The 6,638-nt window shown below is 34.5% G+C and overlaps 1 pseudogene; it reads right to left on the bottom strand.

The window, feature by feature from the left end:
* Positions 1-5,671: 5,671 nt before the first annotated feature.
* LOC122095789 lies at positions 5,672-5,768 on the bottom strand (annotated as a pseudogene).
* Positions 5,769-6,638: the final 870 nt, after the last annotated feature.

Raw genomic sequence — 6,638 nt, forward strand, 5'->3', positions numbered from 1 at the left:
CAATATAATAATTTCCTCCTCAGAAATTTTACCTGCAGGTAATTTTCTCACAATGCAATGAATATCAATTCAGCACATTGCATATCCTAAATAGACACAATATAAAAATCACAGTAAAAATATTAGAATCATCACATGATAAAATAACAAGTAGAAAGTATCAAATACTGCTTGTTTTTCCAAGCACTTTACCTATGATATCTAATTTAATACTCACAATATTACCATAAAATGGAACTACTTCTATTTTTAATTCTCAGATGATGATATTGAAGACTTCTGAGTTGGAATTACTATTACAACATTGCACACATGTTAAGTGTTAGCATGTGGCTCATTCCCACCATATCAAATAAACTCATTCTATTTTATGACTAAAATACCAGCACTCAATCTACTAATTCTAAGAAAATTGCCCAAAATTGTTGGGCACACTCTAATAATATATCCCTTTAACTTTGTTAGGAAATAGGTAACAGGTAGATGCCAGTGGCTCACGTCTGAAATCCAAGCTAGTCAGGGGGCTTTGATCTGAGGATCACAGTTCAAAGCCAGCCCGGACAGGAAAGACTGTGAGACTCTTATCTCTAATAAACCACTAGTAAACTGGAAGTGGCACTGTGGCTCAAGAGGCAGAGCGTTCACCTTGAGTGGAAGAGCACAGGGACACTGCCCAAGCCCAGAGTTCAAGCCCCATGACTGACCAAAAAAAAAGAAAATAAGTAACTGTAATATGAAAACTCTAAGTTCATAATCAATTTATACTTCCCTGGCGAAAGGAACTGCTCAACTATAACATTCTTGATTTCTCGCTCAAAATAGTAGAAATCATATACTATCCCATGACTGAACTCTGCACTGCCTGGGGACCACATCTCTGTTTAACACAGTCATAGTGAAAGAACGACCTGCCAAATCCTGTTGGAAACAGACTGCAGATCTTATGGAAACAATCATTTCACATTGCTCACCTAAGTTGTTTACCATTAGATGTATTTTGATTGCTTTTACACCCAACATTTTGAGAGAAATGTATTACTTTAAAATGTTCTTAAAGCAAGACTGATATAAAAATCACATTTGAACCCAGATAAATATTTTACGTTTCATATACCCCAAAATGCAGTCTGGCCTATCATTAATGTTAGGAACAAGAGGTTAAAACTCATAGACACCAAGACTTACATATGAATTTAAGACTCTCCAACTTGTGAATACAATTGGTTTAAAAAGACATCAATACTACTGCATTTTTTCAAAATGTGTTATGATAATGATAATGATAAACTATTAACACTTGAAAATAACTTATTTTCTTGGGCGTAGGACACAAAACACAAGATTAATCCTAATCATTTTAAAGACCTTTATTTATACTACAAATTCACTCTTCTACGTATACAGATTCTAAAACTAACTAAAGTTAAGAGACACAAAGGAAATAATTTAACTGCATCATCTATATTCAAAGGACTATGTTAATAGAAAACAAAGTTATACTAATAATTAGCTTATGAAATTCACTTACATTCTATTATTCTATTTCATTTACTTTCATAAAAATTGGGTTTTCATAAAATGATGCATAAAAAGCCTATATACCTACTTACATTTTCAGATCTTAACAATATTTATTTCGAAATGTCTTCAGCTCTACAGTCAATGAACTGAAATAATACTTAAATAGTCAAAATTTTTTCAGAAATTTAGGACTCGCTCTGGGATGTTATTTATATTGGAAAAGATATTTAAAAAGCCTTATTTGTTAAAGTTGCAATAGTTAATCCCACAAAAGAGCCATTCTTGAAGATCCCTTTGCATGTACAAAACAACTTCAAATACATCCACCATTTGGAGATGACACATGATTTTGTTTGTTTGTTTTTGAAAGGAATATCTAACAAGCATATCCACAATACTGATTTTCAGGCAATAAGATGGGATATTCAAATGTAATATGGAGTTGATTATCTCTTAGAATAGATATGATCTTACTAAGAAAGTTATTTTCAACAGAAATCTGGAAAGAGTTTATCGACCTTGTGTTGCACAGGAATAACCAGAGAGTAATACTTGTTTGGTCAAGTCAGTCAAACCCACTTCATGAGTATATCTTAAATGTATAAAAAATTTAAGAGATCAAATACATATTTTGTACTGACAATCAGCTTACACCAATAACTTACTACCTAATTATGTCTGTATCTTCTCACCTAACATATAATAAGTGCTGAAAGCGGTCTCTTTTATCTAACTTAATGTTGTAAATGCTTTGATTATGATGATGTTATTATTTGACAACTAAAATGTACAGAAGGGTGGTTCCATAGAAATGACATGACAGATACTGATAAATAAAATATTGCAACACAGTTAGATCTTTTCAGCCTCAACTTGTTCACAATGGCAAGCAACATTGCAACAGCACACACGTACATATACACATACACACATGTGTGCACATGTACACACACACATATACAGGCATGCTAAATTCAGGGTTTATTTTACAAAAAAGTTCAAATAAAATATTAGTGATTAGGACAAATGATAATTTACCTCATTACAAAATAATACACAATCCCGTCACCACGGGTGTTACATTTTACTTGCCTCGCCACATGTGACCACTTAATTTATTTTAATTAAGTAATTCATTCATTTGTTTGGTGCTAATACTAAGGCTTGAACTTAGGGCCTGGCTCTGTCCCAGAATTTGTTGGGTTTTTTTTGTTTTAGTTTTCTCAAGGCTAGCATTTTACCGCTTGTACCACAGTACCATTTCTAGCTTTTGCTGGTTACCTTCAAATCAGAATCTAATGGATTTTTTTAATTTTTTCTTTTTTTGGGGTGTGGGTCCGGTCTTGGGGCCTGAACTCTGGGTATGTGTGCTGTCCCTCAGCTCTTCAGCTTAAGGCTAGCGCTCTACCACTTGAGCCACTGTGCCACTTCTGGCTTTTTTTCTTTTTGCTTATGTGGTGCTGGGGAATCAAACACAGGGCCTCATGCATTCAAGGCAAGAGCTCTACCACTGAGCCACCTTCCCAGCCCCTGGACTTTTTGTTTCTTGGTCTGGTTTCAAACCTCAATCGTAAGATTTCATCTTTCTGATTAGCTAGGATTAAAGACATGAGCCATCAGCGTGGCTTCTATTAGTCTTTTATGCTTATCTAATGCACATATTTAAATAGTAATTTAAAACGTAGATGATAAAAGCAAGATGTGCAGTGATGATATTGTTCTGTCAGAAATTCAAGTTAGTAATGTAAATTTCTTGGTAAGATCATTTGCAAAAATTATCATGATATAGTGTAAGAGAACTTACTATTGAACATATAAGCTTTAAGAGCTTTCTAATGGATCCAATATTTATTGTTACTCAACATTATAAAAAAATGTATAGTGCTGTAGTAAAATCGAAGTCCTTTGCATGACTACTTAAATTCTTTTGTTTTTTTTTTTTAAAGACACTTGTTTTCATCTAATAATGTAGGCCTGTCTATTGTTTTCATGTGATTTTGGTGATTGAAGGTGCTTAATGAGAAGTCAAAACATATTAGTAGTCCTTTGCTATCTATTCTCGCTTTTTCTTCTTAGAGAATATAATCAAAACAATAGTTCGGGCTGGGAAGGTGGCTCAGTGGTAGAGCGCTTGCCTTGCATGCCTGAGGCCTTGGGTTCTATTCCTCAGCATCACATAAGCAAAAAGAAAAAATCCAGAAGTGGCACTGTGGCTCAAGTGGTAGAGCGCTAGCCTTGAGCTGAGGGACAGTGCCCAAGCCCAGAGTTCAGGCCCCACGCCCGGACCCAAAAACAAACAAACAAACAGCAGTTCAGAATCAGCATAATATTATTGTTACATAATTATCCTAATTTATTTTGCTTTTATGTTTTTGGTTTCCTCATTTCACTTTCTGCTTTGACATTACCCAGATCATTTTTAAAGAAGTCATTATTTCATGTTTTCTAATTCCTAGAACAAGCTGCACATAAAGACACCCATGGTCCTCATTTTGAGTCTGTACCTTTTAATATTGAGGAACATCTTTCCTCTGCTCTCCATAAATTCCCTACTCTCAAGTTAGAATAATTTTGAGTAGTAATAATGGAAAAAGAGAATAGAAATCATGGTGAAAAAACATATGCAGAAAATTCACTGGATATTTCTGACCAGTTCAATCTATGTAGGGAAATACATGGACACCTTATTCCCATTGGCATTTAAAGTCTCTCATTGGCATTTAAAGGCCACTCATGTGAATACTAGGGATGACGATGAATATACCCAACTTCATCAGGAAGCCTACAGTGGACACTTAGACATTGTCCATGAGTTGGTGGCTCAGCGACAGATGCAGTAACTGTAGATGGCTGGACACCCCAGCACAATGCATATATATGGAATAATACCAGTGTGGCTTCTTTTTTACTTCATCATGATGCAGATACCAATGCCAAAACTAAAGGCCTCTTGACCCCCTTGCATCATGATGCAGATACCAATGCCAAAACTAAAGGCCTCTTGACCCCCTTGCATCTTGATGCTGAAAATTGAGATAGCAAAGATACTTTGGATCTCCTTCTGTTGAACCCTTATGTCAATCCAGGCCTGAAGAACAACTTGGAAGAAACTGAATTTGATATGGCCAAAAGGAAAAGTATGTATCACTACATCTTTGAAGTTTTGGAAGGCTGTACAAATTGTTCTCCTCAGTCCTAATGGTTTGGTTAAGTTTCTTAATTTTCAAAAATGACAGTCCATCCTTTTATGTCCTTACAAAATATTTTCACAATCTAAATAAAAGAAATCTCGTTGTTGTTGGTTTTTTTTTTTTTATTTGGTTGGTTGTGGGGCTTGAAGTCTGGGCCTGGGTGCTATACCTGCGCTCTTCGGCTGAAAGAGAGTGCTCTACCGCTTGCACCACAGCTCCACTTCCAGTTTTCTAGTGGTTTATTGGAGATAAGAATCTCACGGACTTTCCTGCTCGGGCTGGCTTTGAACCGAGATCCTCAGATCTCAGCCTCTTGTGTAGCTAGGATTATAGGCATGGCTACTGGCACCTGGCAACAACAATCTCTTACTGTAAAAATTCATGGATTCTGTGGAATACTTCCAAGTGAATTGCCTGCATTTGATGTCAAAATATATTCAAGAGTTTTTATATACATCTATAATGATTTCTGCAGAGTTGGTTATTTTTTAATCAGAAATAATTTTGACTTATCTTTTGAAATGAGTAGTAGAGAAACTGAAGTATTTCTGGTCATTGTCTGAAAATAGTCTATTTAAAAATATTCTATAATCTATGTTTGTATAATGTCCATAATCTTTTTTTATTCTCTCCTAGTTATACTCTAAATTCTACATTGTTTTATAATATATAGGTTCATTAGTATGTCCTTTCAGATTGCATTCCAGATAGAAACATTTTAAGATTCTTTTTTTTCCTAGGTCCTTATACTATTTTATTTCTTTGGGAGAAAGTGACAAAGTTGTCTATTTTCAACAGTTTTGTAAAGGTTATGCTATGTTAAAGCCTTTCTAACGTGAAGATTTTATACACTGAGGTCAAACTAACTTTTAATTATATGAATTACATGTATTATTACATTTGTAATTTTGTAATCAGCTTTTTAATAACTGTTTTTCATTTCTTGAATCTGAAGAATGAAAAATATGGAATACTTCACAAATTTTCATATCATCCTTGTGCAAGTGCCATGTTAATCTCTGTATTTTAATTTGGGTATACGTGTTGCTGAAGCATGTAGTGTCTTCTAAATTTAAGTAGTTAATGATGCAATCTTTAAACAGGCTTATATCCTTGGGTGCCTATTTGTAACAAGGAAACCTTATTGTTCCTAACAATGCGATTGATCTTATTTCCCTAAAATTCTGTGAATACTGGAAAAAATTATATTGTTCAGTCGATTGCTCACATTTGAAATATTTTGTGTCAATAATTATTTTAAGTCTTTTTCATTTGGGATTTGATTGTAATTTCAAAAATTTATAGCTAGGTCCAAAGGTGATGGCTTTTTCAAGTACTTATTTATCCAACTGAGTTACCTTTGTGGAGCTAATGGATTGAAAGTAAGCCTTGATTAAGAGCTACTTCTAAACCTCTACAGCTGAAATTTTCCCAAATGAGGTCTTACAGGCACAAATATCTCCCTGACTCTTTACCCTTCTTCCATGTAGGAGCAGACCAACCAGAATATCTTACCCTGACACCCTAGATTGTCTCACTTGAACAAAACAAATCTTAGTTACAAGGGATCATAGAGAGATGAACATTTCAGACAGAACTGTTCAGACTAGAACGTATTTATCAAAATATAATTGTTTATTTTACCTACCATTTCAAAAGTAGCTAAAGACAAGGGGGAGAATAAATTGTTCATATGCATTTATTACCTAATCTCCTGGCCTGTCTACCATCCAACCATGCAGGAATTACACTACTGCCTTTCTATCATCAAATATTTTCATAGTTGCAGTGGAAGTCCCTATGTTTCTCCTCATTATTAGGCCTTAAATTGTTAATGTTTTAATCACCATGTTTCCTCTTGCTTCCAGGTTATAAATTTACAAATGGTAAAGCTTTAGGTCTAACCCTATCAAACACTAAGTTAGA

Source organism: Dipodomys spectabilis, unplaced genomic scaffold (assembly GCF_019054845.1).
Source record: "Dipodomys spectabilis isolate Male_0828 unplaced genomic scaffold, ASM1905484v1 ptg000361l, whole genome shotgun sequence".
In the NCBI taxonomy this organism is placed as follows: Eukaryota; Metazoa; Chordata; class Mammalia; order Rodentia; family Heteromyidae; genus Dipodomys; species Dipodomys spectabilis.